Genomic DNA, 20,625 nt, shown 5'->3' with positions numbered 1-20,625 from the left:
AAGATACTTATGGACGTGATGGACGTCTTTGACAGGGTGGGTAAAAGGGTTTTGAGTTAAAATGAACTTGTGTGTCGGAACACGTGTGCAGGTGGTGCGGTATAATATGCTTATCTTGAGATGAATATTCATGATTACCAGACAAAGTGACGGTTGTGACGTAATAATTGCGTGATGTCAAATGTGTGTCAAATAAATATAGTATGCTCAAATATGTTTCATTAATTGTTTTTAAATATAACATTGCATAAATAACTAAATTGTGTATATATTAGCTTGGTCTCGTCGCTATATGGCTGAAATAATGCCGATGTGACGTTAAATTTTAACTGACTCACTCACACTCAGTCAAATGTTGTTTAGGGCCACACTCAGCAATATTCCATCTATATGACTGTGATCTGTTTTGAGTTACTTAAAAATGAAATTTTTTTGGAGCCCAGAGATACTAGGAACAAGATGTGAGATTTTCGATTGGAAAATATCTGATTCAGTATTGTTGAAACAAGGAAGGACATGGCGTTGTCCTCGGCAAAACTGGCGTTACAGTTTGTTTAGGTTTATAGTACTGGGAGAACGGTTTAGAGGGATGCGAATGGAGTTTTTGTTGGCTTTGTCTTTCGCGAACCAACCTAGTTGATATTTGAAAGGACAATGGAATAGGTGGCTCAATGTAAGAGAAATCGATGAGGAAAGTTGGTAAGATTCATTTTCAAGTTACTTATTCCTTGTTATGTTTCTGTTTGAATACTAGTACTGGTTTCATACAAAGTTTTCTTTGTTTTCAAGAATACGTAACAGTATCTCCGATTACCCTATGCAGCTATACACTGAAGTCTTAAGGTAGTATTTATTTATGTAATCATTCATTAATCTTGGCATTCTGTTTCAGTCTTCTAGGACGTTTTATTTATTTTGAGGCATATTGTCCCTATTTATTAATATTTTTCATGTTGAGCAGATAATAGTTTCAATAATTCATAAAATATTTATTATGTATGTATTTGGATGGCATTATGTATTTGAAATCTAAGATATTCTTATATCAAAAGATAATGTAAATTTCTATATAAGTTTCAGTACATTCCTGTAGTCATCTCTAGTTCTTATTTTATATTTAAAACTTTCTTTACTTGGTATTTTACATGGAAATATAGTTGATGCATATATCAATATGAGACTATGCTTGTCGTAAGAGGACACTCACGGGATCGTGTGGTCAGGCTCGCTGACTTGGTTGATGCATGTCATCATATCCCAAATTGTATTGATCGATGCTTATGATATTAAGCACTGGATTGTTTGGTCCAGACTCGATTATTTACAGACCGCCATCATGTAGCTGGAATATTGCTAGGTGCGACATAGAACAACAAACCAACAATCCAACTGGTGGCAAAGACAATGGAGAGACCCACAACAACTTCAGAGACCCAATACCAACCGATCCAGCAGACATACTACTGCCAAGGCCCCCACACAATAGATAAAAGAAAAGACAGTCAGTGGAACAACCGACACAATAGACTGGAGCAAAACAGCTAGAACAGACTTAACGTTTATTACCAATGAGAACACAAACATGGGAAGAATAGGATTTGGTTTGTTGTAGAAAGGATTCATCATTTATCCAGTAATGTATATGGGTACGAAGATTCTGCAGTGTTCCCTTTAAAGGTAAGTGATAACACAGGAGTCCTCAGCGGAAAGACACATAAGACTTGCTGTTGATAACTTCGGGCACTGAAGATGAAAATGATGATGATGAAGATGAAGGATCAGCACAAATCTCTCATTACCAGCATGAGTTGTCTGTTATACAGAAAGAAAGGGCATCATACAAATTATGTATGCAGAAAATGTCTGTGGGGTTATTCTTCTATAGAAAGATTGGAATTTCATCAACCCTACTGTTTTCATAAAGCTCAAACTATTAGAATGCCAAAGCCAGAAAACGCCACTCGAAATATTGGATTAGGCAAATTATCATCTAATCCACATATTCCTTTTGATAAATATGTGGACATGGAATCAATTTTAGAACCATTGCCAGAATCAAAGGAGGATGATAAGAAAACCGACACTCACCATCGTATCCAAAAACACATTCCTTGTGGATATTCATTCAAAGTTGTTTCGGGCTAGAACTCTACACAAGACCTTTAAAAGTATATAGTGGAGAGAATGCTGCTCAACATGTTTTTTGAAAATCTGCTGTCTGATTATGTAGAAATAAAAGACATTTTAGAGAAACCTCTCCCAATGCAGCCCACAGACACTGATCGTCTTCTGATAGAAACAACTTCAACTCGTTATTTATGTCACAAAGGTATAACAGAAGGTCAGTGTAAAGTATTGGATCATGACTATCTCACATCTACCTTTAGATGTGTTTATCACAAAGAATGGAATGTGAATTATAAAGAAAGTCACCTCATTCCAGTGATTTTGCACGATGCATTGCATTGTGATAATCATCTGATTCTCCAAGCTGCTGAAGCAATTGCACAAAGACACTTGAGTTGCAATCCACACAACACTGAACATTTTCTCATGTTTCGCATTGATGACTTTGTGTTTTTAGATTCATTCAAACTTTTGTCTGCATCATTTCAAACATTGACAGATAATCTTAGAAACAAAGGAATAATTAACTTGAAACATCTGAGTGATCACTTTCCAAACCATGTGGATATGCTAACAAGAAAGTTACCCTTCTTCCATGAGTATGTCGACAGTTTTGATAAACTCTACGACGTGGAATGTCCACAGAGAGACAAGTTCTATTCTTCGTTGACAGAGGATACAATTAGTGAAGATGAATTAAACAATTAAACGAGACTTACCTGTAAGTTGAAGTTTGATTGGGGTTCTGCTACATCACTGAAATACTGGAAGTTTACATCACGACAGCAACATCAACTTGATTTGGTAGCCAGAGCTGCCTGAACTATAAAAAAGGTGCACTAGATTGACATAATACTCATGTAAGTGTGTTATTTCGTTAAGAGAGGATTACTTGCGTCCTCTGTAGACAAGATTAACAATATGTCCAACATCAATTTCGATTCTACTTCTGCTTCCTGCATGATGCCCTAGCAGGATTTACGTCATCACTTTAGCCACTGGTGGTTGTGCACAATACTAGCCAATATTAAAAAATACTCATGAAATGAGTTGGCTTAAAACACTGGTTGATGATAGTTCAATCGATTACTATAGGATTACGTGTCACACAGGGGGACAATATTTTTTTACGCTGTCTGTTAATAGTAGCATCACACCAAATTTAAAAACAAGCATTTAATTATTCACACACATATTTAAAATTTATTATACAGACCAATTTCTTTCAAGTAATTTATGATGAGATGCCCGCTGACACGGGAAAAGAGATCTTTTAGGTTTACACTTTGATAATGTGGATCCCTTGCGATTGCAAAGTCCACACAGTCAAGCAATATATGCTTGACGGTGAACCTTTCATCACAAGGGATACACTTAGGAGGTTCGTCCTCATCTGTCTTAAGCAGATATTCATGTGTAAACCGACTGTGGCCAATACGACACTGACGTAAAACGACCTCGTCATGTCTTGACTGACAACCCAAGTAGGTATGAACGATTGTTGGTTTCAATTCGTGAAGTTTATTGCTTCCTACTTGGGTGTCCCACCTCTTTTGCATGAGATCCCGAGTATAACATTTGATAGATGGTTTAAAATCACTGTACGGGATAAAGAGTGGAGATGACGGTTTGTCAAGAGCTGCTTTAGCTGCAGTATCGACTTTTGAGTTACCTGTTATGCCTACATGACTTACTAACCAGCAAAAGACGATGTCACATTGGCCAGTAAAAAGATCATTATAGAGTTCTAAAATGTCAAGGATTATAGGATGATTTCAGGAGTCACTTTTAAGTGCCTGAAGGCATGATAATGAATCGGAGAACATGATGAAATGTTTAGATTGGTTTTGATGTTTGATAGATGTCAAAGCTGTAAAGATAGCTTTGGCCTCAGCAGTAAAAATTGAACTAGTGTCTGGTATTCTTGAGGAGACAGTTCTGGGTCCAATGATGGCGGCACTTGCAACTCTGCCACCATCCTTGGACCCGTCTGTAAAAATGGACCTGTGAGAATTATATATGGAGCGTAATTGGTTATATGATTGTTGATATACCAAAGGATTGGCATCCGATTTTGTTTAGATTGGTTATAGTGAGGGCTACTTCTGGCTTCACCATCTGCCAGGGAGAAGACAGAAGACGCTGGGGTGATATAATACTTAAATCCAATTTAGCTGTAGTGAGGTGTGGTTGAATTCTCATTCCAAGTGGTGGAACCAGGTTTGATAGATTTTGAAACAGGTTTTCATATTGAGGGTGGAACACACTATTGTATGCTGGATTAAATTTATTTGAATGCAATTTAGTGATATATTGCAGTGAAAGTTTAATGCGGCGCAGTTCGAGTGAAGTTGCATCGGTCTCCACATACAAACTGTCCACGGGAGAGGTCCTAAACGCTCAAAGACAGAGTCTTAGGCCTTGATGGTGTACAGTGTCCAATTTTTCTAAATTGCTTTTGCAAGCTCCACCGGTTTATCCTTAAGGTAAATTTCCAAGATGCATTAGTTTGAATACACATATATTTATATTAATGTCAAACCCAAGATCAGCCCACGAATAAAAAAAACTAGCATCTCCGATTTTTCCTGGACAAGCACAATATTGTATGGAGTCATAAGAAGATGCAATGGAAGGAAAAAGTATGGTTATCTGGTTGTGGACGCGTCCCCCTAAGCCAATCCTGAATATGGAAGAATAAGAACGAATATCCTACCAGATCAATTGTTCACCGTCTATATACCTAAATAAAACAGAAAAAAACAACCAAAAAAAACATATGAACATGTGTTGTACACGAAATCATCGGTCAGTTGATGTCTGTCTTTGATATGAACATCTATTTTTGGAACATTGTTGGTCGAACTCCCCTCACTGGCAATATTTAAAAAAAAGCTGCATCGCTATCGAAACATCATTCGAATCATAGCCAACAGACAGGTGTCTGCCTAAGACACCTATTTGGAAAGAATGCACATCTCAGAGACGAATGGCGAGTCTGGTTCTGATGGAAATGGCGAAGCAAATGATCTTAATGAGTTGCGAGACTTACCAGAGGTTACAGCAAATTAAGGATGCTACTTTCGATATGACAAGTGAGTCAGGGCCTTGTAAGGATTCAGATCAAAATACTGTTTATCAAGATGACAAACCTGAAGAACTCGAAAAGAAGAAAAACACAGTGCATGATCTTCCTTCTCTTACTGTTAATCAGAACAGTCTATATCCTTCCCATCTGCTGTTAATGGATTTGGTTGGTTGGTTTGTTGTTTAACGCCGCATTCAGCAATAATCCAGCTATATGACGGTGGTCTGTAAATAATAGAGTCTGGACCAGACAATCCAGTGATTAATATCATGAGCATCGATCAACGCAATTGGGATCGATGACATGCATCAACCAAGTCAGCGAGCCTGATCACCCGATCCCGTTAGTCGCCTTTTACGACAAGCTTAGTCGCCTTTTACGGCAACCATGGATTGCTGATGACCATAGATGGATATCCAGTCGGAGGGTACAATGTTAAGACTATTGTACTTATTTCATGGAACACCTTATTCGAATTAATTGATCTTCTGGGGACTGCTATACCACGCTCTAAAGTAATTGAATTAATTCGTCATGTCATGTTCACGCCTAATGATGAAAGAAAAACTTCCCAACCTTTGATGGGTATGGATTATTTTAAGAAAATGCTGTCCATCTTGAACATGACTGATGAATATGTTTCACAAAAGGGAAATGGACTCACTAATGTACCTTCTGAATCTACGTATGTTCGAAGGAAACTCAAGTATGGAACTCCTGGCATCGACAAGAAATCTTTACGTAGATCTTTGATCGTTTACTAAATGTGTGTGTACAACATGCTTTGTCTCTCAAGTTAATATTATTGGTTGGTTTGTTGTTTAACGCCGCACTCAGCAATATTCCAGCTATATGACGGCGGTCTGTAAATAATCGAGTCTGGACCAGACAATCCAGTTATTAATATCATGAGCACGCACGCAATTGGGATCAATGACATGTATCAACCAAGACAGCGAACCTGACCACGATAACGTTAGTCGCCTTTGACGAAAAGCATAGTAACCTTTTACGGCAAGAATGGGTTGCTGAAGACCTATTCTACCCCGGAAACTTCATGGATCAAATGAAAAACAATTTAACAGGCTTAATTATATCCAACGAATGAGAGTGATTAGAAAATACCCACCATTAATTCCAGTGAAAGGTTTATGAAACAGTTGTGGTCTATACACGGCAACTGTAAACGAGAGGAACCATGGGTAGATGTAGACGTGAGTGAGTGAGTGAGGTAATGCTTTACGTCACATCGGCAATATTTCAGCCATATCGTGACGAGAAATTAGACATGAAGTATACATTTATTTAAACTTTATAAAAATCTTGTCATCGAAGGACAGTATGAGAACTAGAATATCACAGATAAGATTTAAAACTAGTTGCGGAACATTTAAAAGCATTAAGTATTAAGGAACAACACAATATAAAAATGGGCTAGAGATCGTCAGTAACTAAAGGGAGAACACCATACCAGGGACCATGGGGACTTACAGTGCCTTTGCTTCCTGCATGGACCCTGGCTGGATTTATAACATTCCTTCAGTCACTGGCGATAGTGTACCAGTTAAGCCTTAGATTAAAATGACAAAAATACTACGTTTTAAAATTCTGGTATGCATAACAATACATTGAATGATGTGGGACTTACATACCCTCTTAGGGGGACAATAATTTTACGCTACTTCAACCCCCCTCGAGGGTACAGCCACTAACAATCTAAGTTATATATTAGCACTACCAATATATAAAAACATATAATGTACATCAAAAGTTATGTATTAAATCAATTTCCTTTAAAAAGTGCAATACTAAATGAGAACTAACTTGACTAAAAAGGTCCTTGACTGTTTTGACACTATAATATTTATCCCTTGTGATGGAAAAATCAATACAATCAAGCAGGACATGCTTGACTGTGATTCTTTCATCACAAGGGATGCAAAACGGAGGATCCTCACCATTTAAAAGATACTCATGTGTATATCTTGAATGGCCAATACGACATCGTCGCATAATGACCTCTTCAAATCTGGACTGACAGCCCAAGTAGGTGTAACCGATATTTGGTTTAATTTCATGTAATTTATTGATACCTACTTGGGCGTCCCACTTCTGTTGCATAAGATCTCGGATGTAAGATCGAATCATGGGTTTAAAATCAGTGTATGGGATCAGAAGTGGTGTCACAGATTTGTTGAGTGCTGCTTTTGCAGCAGCATCAGCCATTGTGTTACCAATGATACCAACATGGCTTGGTAACCAACAGAAGACGATGTCATATTGGCCAGTAGCAAGATCATTAAATAATTCGAGAATTTCGATTAAAAGTGGATGTTTAGGTGACATATTTTTAATCGCCTGAAGGCATGAAAGAGAATCTGAAAACAGTATGAATTGTTTATGTTTAGCTTGATTACTGATATATTTAAGTGCTGTAACAATGGCGTTTGCTTCTGCAGTGAATATGGAACTGTTATCGGGTAAACGTGAAGTAGACAATAATAGTGTACATTATAAAATAAGTTCACAATTGGTGTGTTTCATTACACCTGATTGCCTAAAGAATGTCATTACTAAGTCCAAATCTAATAGGGCGCCAGGGCCTGATGGTATTGAAACCGGTATTGGAAACAGTTCCCTTGTGTCCAAACGCCATTAAATCACTGTTTTAATGCGTTTGTGGATGCAGGGGATGATTCATCTTGGTTCTGCTAAGGGCCAACAATACTTCTCCCAAAGAAAGGTGATCTGACTGACCCTGAAAACGTCCGCCAAAATCACTTGTTTGAACACACAGTAGAAACTATTTACAGGGTGTATTGCAGATCTTCTATGATCGTACTGCGCTTCGAATGACATTATCTACATGGAGCAGAAAGGGGCCAGGATAGGGATGTTGGGGTTGTAAGGATCAATTGCTGGTGCTTAAAATTATCCTTAAAGATGCTTAAACTTACCACCAAACCTCTCAATGTGTTGGATAGATTACAGAAAAGCTTATGATTTATCACTTAACGAATAAATTTCAATGGAATATATTGACCTCCCCGACTGACTACGAGAAGTGCCTACGGTGGATAACACTTTGTGGGCGACCACATAATCAGCTCAATCCGTCAAACATTCAACTGCAATAGATATGTTTGCACAAAGGTAATTTACCCGTACATTTAATCAATTTTATAGACGGATAACGTCATTAAGTTTTGTTTGGCAGCGATCAGTTTTCCTATTACCATTGGCCAAGTAGTGAATATAAATTAGCTGGGTTGGTCTTACAAACTTATTGAAAACTTTTGAATTGATTGTGTTTAAATACATTATACATCGGTTTATCAACATAATAGAGTTTTTTATGTTAAATTTGATTTTCAGAAATTCGTCAACAATTTTCCAAGTGAGCAACATCCAGGCCCATTACCTGCCAATCACTTTGACATGGCTGGACTGAGTAGGAAGCCCCCTACAAAAAGAAAGCCCACTGATGATGGAACTCAGAGGTTTGTGTACACTGTAAGAAGCCATTGATTGGTATTTTACAAGTTAATTATCAATTTACATGATCAAATACTTTGTAAAATTTCTAAAGTTGATTCAGTTGTTCCATCTTGTTCACATAAGTTCATAAATAAGATTTTCTCATCTTGTAATGAATACTGCCCAGGGGAAATGTATGTTGTTAATTTGGATGAAATAAAAATAAGTTATGTCAGTTCTGCATGCAACAAACAAATAGAGTAGGTAGGTATGGCTTTTGTTCTTTAAATTGTTTGTTCATTTAATAAAAGTTTGATAACGATATTGGCTAATGTGAAAATTCAGTGTTAGCAAAAAAGTTGGGATATATTGGAAGGTAATACAAGTTGAGATTCATTAACTTTGTTAGATTTGTTGATTGTGTTTAGTTCTCGTTAACACCCAGTATGATGTGATGTGAAATTGTTTGATAAGGTAATGCATGCATCCAGTCAGCACCTATATGGGTCACACTTTATCCTCTTTTGCTGTTAAACATTGTTTATATGACACACATGCACATTATACTGTATGAACTCAAATAACAGACACACAAATATTTGATATTGGTTTAATTTTATCTTCTACAATCAATAGTAACTTTTTTAAAGTTTATGGTTTCAAATAGTGTTGCAGATTGGAGCCAACAGAAAAGATAGCTAAATCTGACAACCCATCTTTACCTTCTGCCACTGCTGTTCATACAAGTTCAACCGTGGACAACTGATTGTCACACTGACTCATGCTGTAAGTGTACACACATTATGAGAACTTTGCAAACACAGTACTGGTTTAACATGCTGAAAGTAAAAGGCACTCAATTATCCAACATTTTTTGCATAAACACAGGAAGTGGAAAATTTCTTTGTATGAACAGGTCCTTTTTCGTGAAAACAACAAAGTCACAAAAGCACCTGAAATCATGAGTTGTCCTTGAACTTGATAAAAATATTCATGATAATTGGGAGCTTTCTTGATTGAAATTATCTCTTCTGTATTGACCTACCTCGGGCAGAGTATGGACATTTTACTTCTATGATGCCTGTAATACAATCTTCACACACCTTCCCATCCGGTGTAGCTCCTAGAAATGGAAACTTTCTGTTCACTACAAGACCACAATCTTGAACATGATTACCTGACTGCTTAATGTATTTTGAATAGCTTGTCTTTCATTACTTTTGCCATAGCTGGTTGCAGCAGATGCGAAAGCCTTTTCATTTATGATGTTGATGAACTTTTCTGTTAAGGTTTTTCTTTTGAGTATGATCCCAAATGTGGATGCTGTCAGCCTCTTTTTCCTGGCTTGAAACCACACCTGACTGTTGGTCTGGTCCCTTGTTAGTTGTTCTAACTGATCACATTGCTCCTGTGTCATATCCTCGATGTAGTACTCTGCTCCAAGGGTCACTTCACTGTGGCGGCCTGGGGAAAAGCTAGATTGCCACATCTAGTGCCAACAGATTTTATTGGCTCAGTCTCAAAAGACTTTGCCTGAAATAAAAAGCAAACTGACATGAGATCAAATAAACAATGTTTATTTGTCATTACATTATAACATCAATTTGTATTTGGCAGAATTGATATCTTTTTACTTTTAAATGTTTCTGGGGTCGACCCAATGGATATGATAGTACTTATTACAGAGAATGAGAGCCTGAAGAGAGATCTGTCAAAATGCAGTTCGAAGCTTATAGATGTCATGAGAAAGCTGAACGATACTGAAGAGGAATGTGAACATTTAAAAAAGCAAAAAACATTTACTTTTTCGATGGATGATATGTTGGCAGATGCTAAGCTTATTCGGTACTACACATGCTTTAACAAAGAAACCTTCATTGCCATATATAGTTCCAGATCCTCAGTCATGTCCTCTTAGGTATATTCGGAAAGGGAAATTGTCCAAAGTTAGGAAACTTTCCATTGAAAATCAGTTGTTTTTGACGCTTTGCAAACTGAGGAATAATTTTCACTTGCAGGATTTGGCTTTTAGATTTGAAATTACTCAGCAAGTAGCAGGGGTTATATTCAATTCCTGGATAAATGACATGTTTCTCGACCCGTGAAGATTTCGGGGTAGAATAGGTCTTTAACAACCCAGGCTTGCCTTAAAAGGTAACTATGCTTGTCATTATAGGCGTCTAACGGAATCGGGTGGTCAGGCTCGCTGACTTGGTTGATACATGTCATCGGTCCTAATTGCGTGGATCGATGCTCATGATATTAATCACTGGATTGTCTGGTCCAGAATCGATTATTTACAGACCGCCGTCATATAGCTGGAATATTGCCGAGTGCGGCGTTAAACAACAAACCAACCAACCAACAAACTTGTTTCTCAGGTTTGGGGAGGTTAGCATCTGGCCCCACAGAGATGTCTTGTATGAAAAGATGCCGGAGGACTATAGGAAAGATTTTCCAAGGAGATTTCCTTTTGTTGACTGCACAGAAATTAGAATTGAAAAACCATCTTTACTAAATACCCAAACTCAAACGTACAGCAATTACAAGTCCACTAACACATTGAAGGCATTAGTGGCTGTAGATCCGAGAGGCTCAGCTATTTTTATTACTATGCTGTTCTCAGGGGCAATGTCAGACAAAGAAATATTAAGCAGTCAGGTTTTCAGTCAACACTGATTGATCTTATTGAGATTGGTTATCTGTAGAAGGGAGATGGAATTAGGGTAGATAAGGGGGTTTGATATTTGAAGCAGAAGTAGAGAAAACAGGGCTTCGACTGAATATGCCACCATTTGCTAAGTCTGGTGTACAGATGAGCCAAAAAGATGACATCTTCACTCAGAAGATTGCTGGGCACAGAGTACATGTCGAAAGAGCTATACGCAGAATAAAAAAATTCAAGATTCTCAGTGGCCGCATTCCGCCATCAATGGTGTCTTTGATTGATCAAATTTGGTATGTTTGCTCTTTTCTGACAAATTTCATGCCTCCTTGTATCAGAAAGAAGTAAACTGAGATTCAGTACATGTAGTTGTTTTTGCAACACTGCAAAATTCTTGTTAGACCTATCATGTAATCAGGCTAAATTTGTGTTTGTACTGCATACCAAGGTTCTGCTGTCATATGTTTGATAGCATTGTTTGAGCTTGGGCCAAAGGTCAGATTCACAGGAAGCAATGTAAAATTACATAATTTAGACTGAAAGATTACTTTTTACATTTTTTAAAGAAAAGAAATGAGTACCATATTGAATTCAAACATAATCATGCTAATACTTTTGTCAAAACTGAACCATAATTTTATGTGACCTGTCTCCTGTTCAATACATGAAGTGTTTTAATCCGAACTTCCTTTCACCCAAACACATGAAGTTATTTTAATTCCAACTTGTCTTTGCTAGATAGGTCATTATCCCTGATTTCAACTTAGCTTGTAAACATGTAGCTTAAGCCCCATTTACCATGATTTACTGATACTATAGTGTTTAATCCTGACAGTGTACAATGGGACCTTGCTAATGGTCACAGCATGTAAAAAACATCCTCCAGTAATAATGATATAGAGTAAAATTACTGTACAAAATTCTGAATTGCTGTATTAGGAGTTTCACTGTAATAGCATCCTCAATATCTCCGATGGCTACCGCTTAACAAACATGTCAAGGTTGGATATATCCAGTCATTTCCCATTGAGTTACTACATGCTTGGTAGGGAAAGGCTGTGGTCAAATTCTATCAAACACTAACAATTGCTAAACTAGCATGCGTTGACAAGCCACTGCCAACAGGGACTGGTCCAACATGCTAGTGCACAGATTTTGAGGGGTTGCAGACAAGGTATCCAATGGGAAGGTCTTTTAGGCCTTGAAGATGTTCAACATCTGTCTCCTCGACCCGTACATTTCTGTAAAATGTAATTGTCTATCTCACTTTCTTAATCCAGAGAACTTATTGTGCAAACGTGAAAGCTCACTTCCTTGTTGAAGTTTATCCCGTTGATGAATTCAAATGTTTCTTGTTGAAAATGTAATACATTTGAGAGTGATAAACATGTTAATTATCATATTATGGCATCTATTTCCATTGAACATGATGATTATCATTTAGTTTATATCAATGTATATTTTGTCTATATAATCAAAGTTTATTTATTTTATGTAAATGTTTATGATACATGTGATACTAGTGAATTTTATGTATACATTTGTTTGCTTTGAGCGAAATAAGGAAAGCACAATTCATGAAATAAATCAGTATAAATCAAGTACCTGCATTCTGTCAATGTATTAGTAACTTGTTTCTTTTTCCTGTCTGGACAAAAACTAAATGTGGTACATCGCCTGCTTCAACTTCGGTACATCGAGGTTTGATCCACTGTTCTGGAAGTGATGTACAGGACAGCTTTGATGGAACCTCAGTGAAACACATCAACTGCCATTGCTGCAGTGCTATGATGAATCCAACGACATGGGAACATGATCCACTAGCTCTAAAAAAATTAAAGAAATTCAAAATTGATGCTAAATTAGATTGCAAGTTTTTATAATCCATACAAATAATACATTAAAAGGTTAGTGGCATATTTGACAAATATATCAGATGTTAATATTTATCTTTTTTATAACAGGTGATAAGGTGTTTTTGATCTGGAAAACTTTAAGAGTCCAGTACTATAAATTAACACACAATAACTTTGCTTTCGTTAGGAGATATGAGTGAAATGTCTTTACAACAAATTTATTATCATGATCATTACCTCTAGATATAACTATTATCCTGTTAGCCTCAGTATATTGACAGAATGTATCACGAAATTAGGGAACATGATACGTTTGTATCAACAATAAATATTACGGGATAATGCATCTTGTCAACAGTAATGAGACAAATCTGGTTGTAAACGTTCAACTTACCATGCTTGACATGAACAACAGGCATAGAAAATTTCTTCAACATGAACAGCATGGGGCGGCTCGTTTTTCTTTATACTGCAATAGCATTTGGCACTACTGACGATGGTGTCATTCTCTTCTCCGTAAGTCATGCTTACTGAATGGAAGTACCCTTCACTAAAAAACTTAAACCCTTGCTGTTTACTTTTCATTGAACATGAATCCCGTTTCATAAAAGAAGTCGACAAATCATCCAGTAAATCCGTCAACGAAGCTCTCCTATTTTGACAAGAGGCAGCCATGTTTGTTTATAAGTTTGTCTAAGGAAGTGGCGGAAAGGTCGTGACCTCTTTGAAGGCGTGGCATAAGGTTCCATACGGAGAGGTCAGTTGGGATCGATGACATGCATCAACCAAGTCATCGAGCCTGACTAGCCGATCCCGTTAGTCACCTTTTACGACAAGCATAGTCACCTTTGACGGGAAGCATGGGTTGCAGAATACCTATTCTATCCCGGAATCTTCACGGATCAAAGGAGAGGCTATCTGAACTACCACTGCATCGAGTTTATGTGCAGTGTGTTGAGAAGATAAGCAATCTTGCAGAATCCTTCGCTTGGATGAAGTGGTCTGTCTTGAAAAGTGAAACAGAAGGCTTTCTGTTTGCTGCTCAGGACCAGTCACTTCCCACTCGAAACCGTCAGTGTGTGATTTTGCATCAAAATGTAAATATGAAATGTAGATTATGTAATGAATTTAATGAGACTGCCCAACCCATTGTCAGAGGATGCCCAGTTTGGGCACAAACTCAGTTTAAACGACATGATGGTTGGTTGTTGGTTGGTTTGTTGTTTAAGGCCACACTCAGCAATATTCCAGCTCTATATCACGGCGGTCTGTAAATAATCTAGTCTGGACCAGACAATCCAGTGAATAATATTATGAACATCGATCCACGCAATTGGGATCGAGGACATGTATCAACCAAGTAGTCCATGAGCCAGACCCCTGATTTTCATGTTTGACTACCAAAGTTAATGGAGGGACTAATTTCCATTGTGGTTTTCAGATAGCCTGATGTCCAAACTACATGAAATCACATGGACATCTCACATGTCCAGCTATATGTCATTTTGGCCGCCATTTTCAAGATGGTCGCCATTTTTTTCCAATTTGCTCCAAATTTCAGAAATAAGCATGAAAAACAGAATTTACAATTCCTAGACAATGTTTGTGTAATGAAATGTGTCAGGCACTAAATACCACACATTTTGATATACAATGTGTATGGTTTTATGTCATAAATATTTCTCTATTATCAAATTATTTTGAAAAATCTACTTTTTTAATATATTTTTTTGCAAATACTTTAAGAATTGTTTACTTCAGTGTTATGACTTTACATAGCATTAAAATTTTTGTGATTGATAACAGCTGTTTGTTGTATTTGTAATGATAAGTGATCACAGATATTACATTGTTTTCTTGCACTGCAAAACCTGATTTCTTTGCTGAAAATTCTAAAATTTACACACACATTTCCGAGAGGTAACCCCATGTTTGATTAAATCTCTGCATTTCAGTTTAACACTAAAACAATTAAATTTTGCAGATATTAAAATAATTTAAAAAAAAAAAAAGAGCAATAACTACTAAAAAGATAATTCCCCAATTACATCTCAAACTACTGTCTGTTTTCAGTTAATGGATTAAATACAATGCATCTGTGTTTATATAAAATTGATGCAATGGCTGATCCTTTCCACTGACACCAACAAGCATGGAGTTGACAGTTCACTTGGAGGATGATTTATCGTGAGAATATTTGATTTTATAGCAAGATAAAGTTAAAACAACAACACTCAGACACTTATGGTACTGTCAAGATTGTACACGTCAATACAAAAGTGTCTTACAGTATTAATTATACTGTTCTTTACTAAAACCTGTCTAACATGATCGGTCTGCTATTCAAGGGAGATAACTCTCATCAGAATTTGTAGCAGGGACAAGTAATTATGTGAGTATTTACTCTTTTTTTGAATTGTAAGTAAAGTGCAATTTTTCTGTTGTTACAGGCAGATGACTTATCTTTGAGTCAAGAGCAAAATGTCAGACCATGAAACAGTCTCAAACCGACGGAAGATAGACAGTAACCTTCGCATTTTAAGTGGTCAAGAGTCATCTCCGGTAGACTTGACAAGCCCCAAACATGACAGCTCATGGATGACTGTATGTGAAGCTGCTCATGTAAGACAGTTTGAACCACTCGTTTAACTTGTAGAAGCTGATCAGACATTGCCTGATACTGTACAGTATCACAGGAAATGTAGATCAGAGTTTACCCATAAAAAGTCACTGGCTAAACTAGCAACATAACATTCTGCAAGTGAATCTGGGGATTCCTGTTCGAGGCAATCTAGTAAAAAAGAACTTGCACCTTCAACAGTATATGACAAAACATGTATTTTCTGTGAAAGACAGACAAAATATATAAAAAGGTAAAACAGCCGTGAACCTTTGAAGCCAGCAGCAGAGCTAAGAGCTGACAAAACTGTCCGTGAGATTGCAACAGAACGCCTTGATGAGCGAATCCTCGCTCTTACATCACGTGACATTGTTGCAGCAGAAGCACATTACCACCGGACATACTACAAGAACTATACAAGAGCAAGAGCAACAAATATTCCTTCTGAAATTCAAACTGATGACTCCTATCAAAAATCAGAGAAGACTGCTCTCAGCATATTGTTTGACAAAATTAGGGATGATCTCTTTTCAAGTCCCCGTATTCTTCCTCTCACTGACTTGACATCATATATTGTACTGTTAATGAATGAACAGGGAATTCATGAAGTTACAGATGCAATTAAGTATCATCTTCGTCAGAAACTTGAGGCTGAATTTTAAGAATCTTTGCATTTTTTCACTGTGGGACGGAGGGAATACATCAGACCTGACATCTTGTTGCTTGAAACTATAGCTGCTGATTATGTTTCATTGAAGGACAAACTGAATGCAAAATCAGATGATAAATGTGAAACATTAGTCAGTGATACAGAAATGTTCTTACGTGGACAAATAAAGAGTGAAATCAAAGAACAGCCTTGGCAACCACATCCTGAAGAATTGAATTCCACATTTTCTTCTCTACCCAGTAGTGTCATAAGGTTTCTGAATCTCTTACTTGGTGGCAAAAAGACACACTCAACTCGCATTAGCAGACTTTCATGGTCCATTGCCCAGGATATTGTTGCTGCTGTTACTGTTGGCAAAGTAATAACGCCAAAGCACATTCTTCTTCCATGGGTAATAAAAACTCTGACAGGTAATGTTGAGCTGATCAAAACTTTAAATCGCTTGAGACACTCTTGTTCATACTGAACCTTGGAGGAGATTGACACTGCGCTGTGTATTGACAAGATGGAACATCTTGCAACTGTTCCAACTGTACTTGCTTTTGACAACATTGACACACAAGCGGAAGTACTAAGTGGGTCAGGCACATCACAACGTGTCAATGGCATAATAGTTCAGCCAACTTCTCTGACATGTATGCCACCAAGATAAAAAACCAATGTGGACAAGAAAGAAGCGGCGAACAATTGAGCCTTCTGATCAACTACTTCCTATCTACACTGTGGGGAAAAGGGAAGGTCCACCCCCATTGTGCCAGCTGACCTTTCTACTGAATTTGAAGTAGCAAAAACAAGTGCACACCAGCAAAACTGACTCTGGATTCTTGTCAGAATGCATGATCCAACAAACCAGACAATAAGTTCTTGTACAGGATATAACATACTGACAAGAGATGACATGGAGGTATTCGCTGATATAGTTGGTTACATGCCCACAAGTAATGCTCCAGCAACAGAAATGGCAACTGTGCAAGAAATTCTGCATCAATCTCTTGCTGTACAATCATCTCTACAGCTTCAGAATATTCCTGTTGTTTTCAACCAGGCACTGTATTCAAAAGCTACAAAAATGGTGTGGAAAAACCCTGTCAAGTTTGAAGGCATTGTATTGATGGTGGGAAACTTTCACACAATTTGCAATTTCATGTCAGCAATTGGAAAAAGGTTAATTGATGCAGGACTTCATGACCTTGCAGTAGAATCCGGAGTCATTGCTGAAGGATCTATCCGTAAGGTACTGGAGGGAAAACAGTATAATCGAGCAGTTCGTTTGCACAAGCTGGTATATGAAGCCCTGATGAGGCTAGCATGGAATGGATTTGTGGAATGGCTTGAGATCCATCATCCTGAAAGCCTAGCAAAGCTGAGTCATGCGAAAATCCAAATAGGCAAGCTCCATCAGTCCATTTGTCATAAATCACATGATGATCAATTGAGGGATGAATCATACAAGGAAATTTCTGAAATGTTCAAGAGTCACCTAAATGTCTTGCGACATGAAAGCGGTCAACTCTCAGCCTTTTGGATGAATTTCATTGACATGGTGGTTATTCTGCTTGGCCTACTTCGTGCTGACAGAGAAGGAGACTGGCATCTTCATCTTGCTTGCATCAGAAATGTCATACCTTGGTGCTTTGCAATGAACAAAACCAACTATGCATGGTTTCTTCCTGTGTACTTTGCTCAGATGACTCGGTTAAAGGATACAAGTCCATGGATGTATGAACACTTTTGCAACAAGGGTTTCTCTGTTCAACTTAGGGAAATGACTCCCTTTGGCAGGATTGCAGTTAATCAGACCACAGAAGAATTTGTAAACAAAGACACCCAAACTGCTGGTGGAATACGAAGGTTCAGTCTCAAGCCAGGGACCGTGTCACGCTACTATCTTACTGTTGAACACAGAACAGCTGCATTGAGACAACTACGTGAACAAATTTCAGTGCAGTCACCTTCCCTTAGCCATTCAGACCTGGACAGGCCACCCATTCGTAGGGATGAATCTAACATCAGATCATTAGTTGATACATTGGAGAACTGGACAAACCCGCTTTCTGAAGACTCAGATCTTGTTTGCATATCCACTGGAGCAGTGGCTCCCCCTGACTTTTCTGCCGATCTTTTCACATCAATGAAAAAGGGAGAGGAAGCTTATCAGGCGTTCCAAGCAGAACGGCTACAGAATGGTCAAGGTTTCTACAACACCGTGAAGAAGATGAATTTGAAATCATTTACGGATATTAACAAGAAAACAAGCAAGTGTACAAACAGAAATCATCCTAAGAGCTGACAGAAGAGTATTTGCAAATGTGGTTCTCAATGCCCAGAACAGAAGGTTAGACATGCGTGATGTGCTAAGCCACCCGCTTGGTCCACTACCCTGGTCTCTTGCAAATAGTTGATGGCACAATGAAAAAGACAATTAAATCTGCTCTGGCAAAACACTTGGAGATTAAAGTGTCGTTTGCAGATGGTACCCCCACCCGAAGTGCTGCTCTTCTTGATGCTATGGCCATCATTCAGAAAATCCACGGCGAAAATCACACATTTGATGAGCTGTCTGATCGAGTGTTTGCCAAGATGTTGCATGCTGGTGTTTGATGTGGTGTTTGACGTGTACAGGGAACAGTCACTAAAGTCAGCTGAAGTCAGCTGAGTGCCTGAATCGGGGTTCAACTGATGGCATTATCTTCACGCAGATGGACACAAACTGAAAAACTGGAGACGACTTCTTGCATGTACCGAGAGTAAGAACAACCTCACTAGATTTCTGGCACAGAGTTGGAAAGAGCTTAAGCGACGTGAACAGCTCGGTAACTAAACTATGTTAGTTACACACGGAAGTATGTGCATTCAGTTAACGATTGAGGGATGGCAAAATGTAACACGCCTGGAGTCATGCCACGACGAAGCTGATATTCGTTTACTGTTGTATTCAAAGCATGCCTCAGAAGAATATCAAGACCTGGTCCTTGTCACAGATGACACAGATGTGCTAGTTTGAGGCTTGTGGACATAACATAACTTGCTGAAGCTTTAGGAAGTGAAGTTTGCACAGCATTATTGGGGCTACATACATGGACTGCATGTGACTGAGTGCATTGGCTGGTCACGGCAAGCTGAGGGCTCTGAAGCTGCTCCTAAGAGATGAAACTTTCAGAAAGGCTTTTGGAGATCTTGGTACTGAGTGGCATCTTTCTCCTGAAGTGTTTAAGATCATCTAATCCTTTACCTGTCAGCTATATCGCAGCAACACAACGGTAAGCAAGGTCAATGATCTGCGTTACCAGATATTTCGAGGTAGAGGCGGGGATGTTGAATCTGGACAGCTCCCACCATGTAAAGTTGTGCTTTTCCGTGCCAATTACCAGTCAGCGGTTTGGAGGAGGAGCCTTGAAAATTCTCCAGACTTACCAGATCCCTCTGCAGGCCATGGTTGGGAAATAATCAGGACAGGAAATCTTGCAATCAAATGGTTGACGGGCTTGCCAGCTCCAGAAGTGGTCCTTGGCAGAGGTTCTCGTACTTGTCGACCACGTGAGTGCACATGTATATTAAATGGTCTTAAAAGTACCTCTGCCTGCAAGTTGTCACCCTGCTCCAACAAGGATGACAATGATGAAGAGATACTTCAAGATGCAGAAGACTCAAGCGATGAAGATGACTGAATTTGAGAGTTGTATGTGTGTCACATAGCTGGGTTTGGGACGGAATAAGACATCCTCATTGTTGAAATGTCAATTATTTGTAGACATTTTCTTGAAACTGTTACAAGTACTGGCCATATTCATTTTAAATTGTGTTACAATGTTAATGTCTACGGCATGAAACTTAAGCTAACAGTCTCCTGTTTAATATGGTGAATTGATATTACTAGACGCAGATTTTTAAGAAGTAGAAGATTTGAGAAGTAGAAGGACTGTGGTGGCTTTTGAATTATGAACAAGTTATATTTGTGTGCAAATGTTATTTGTTATTTGAAAATATAACGCTAAAAAGTTTAAGTTGGTACCGGACATTGATCTATGTTTCTTAGAGATCCATTTAATTGCAGGAGGGTCAGGTGGGAATGAAAGTGCAATTTTGATTATATGTATACTTTTGATGTTATTATTAAACACA

General features: G+C 38.1%; 2 pseudogenes; one reads left to right on the top strand and one right to left on the bottom strand.

Moving 5' to 3' along the window:
• Positions 1-8,214: 8,214 nt before the first annotated feature.
• LOC139476930 (uncharacterized) lies at positions 8,215-10,510 on the top strand (annotated as a pseudogene).
• A 1,919-nt stretch (positions 10,511-12,429) lies between these two features.
• Positions 12,430-13,888, bottom strand: LOC139476929 (uncharacterized; annotated as a pseudogene).
• Positions 13,889-20,625: the final 6,737 nt, after the last annotated feature.

This window comes from Haliotis cracherodii, unplaced genomic scaffold (genome assembly GCF_022045235.1).
Source record: "Haliotis cracherodii isolate W230 unplaced genomic scaffold, xgHalCrac1.p SCAF_30, whole genome shotgun sequence".
Lineage (NCBI taxonomy): Eukaryota > Metazoa > Mollusca > Gastropoda > Lepetellida > Haliotidae > Haliotis > Haliotis cracherodii.
This window is presented reverse-complemented; position numbering and strand designations above follow the sequence as displayed.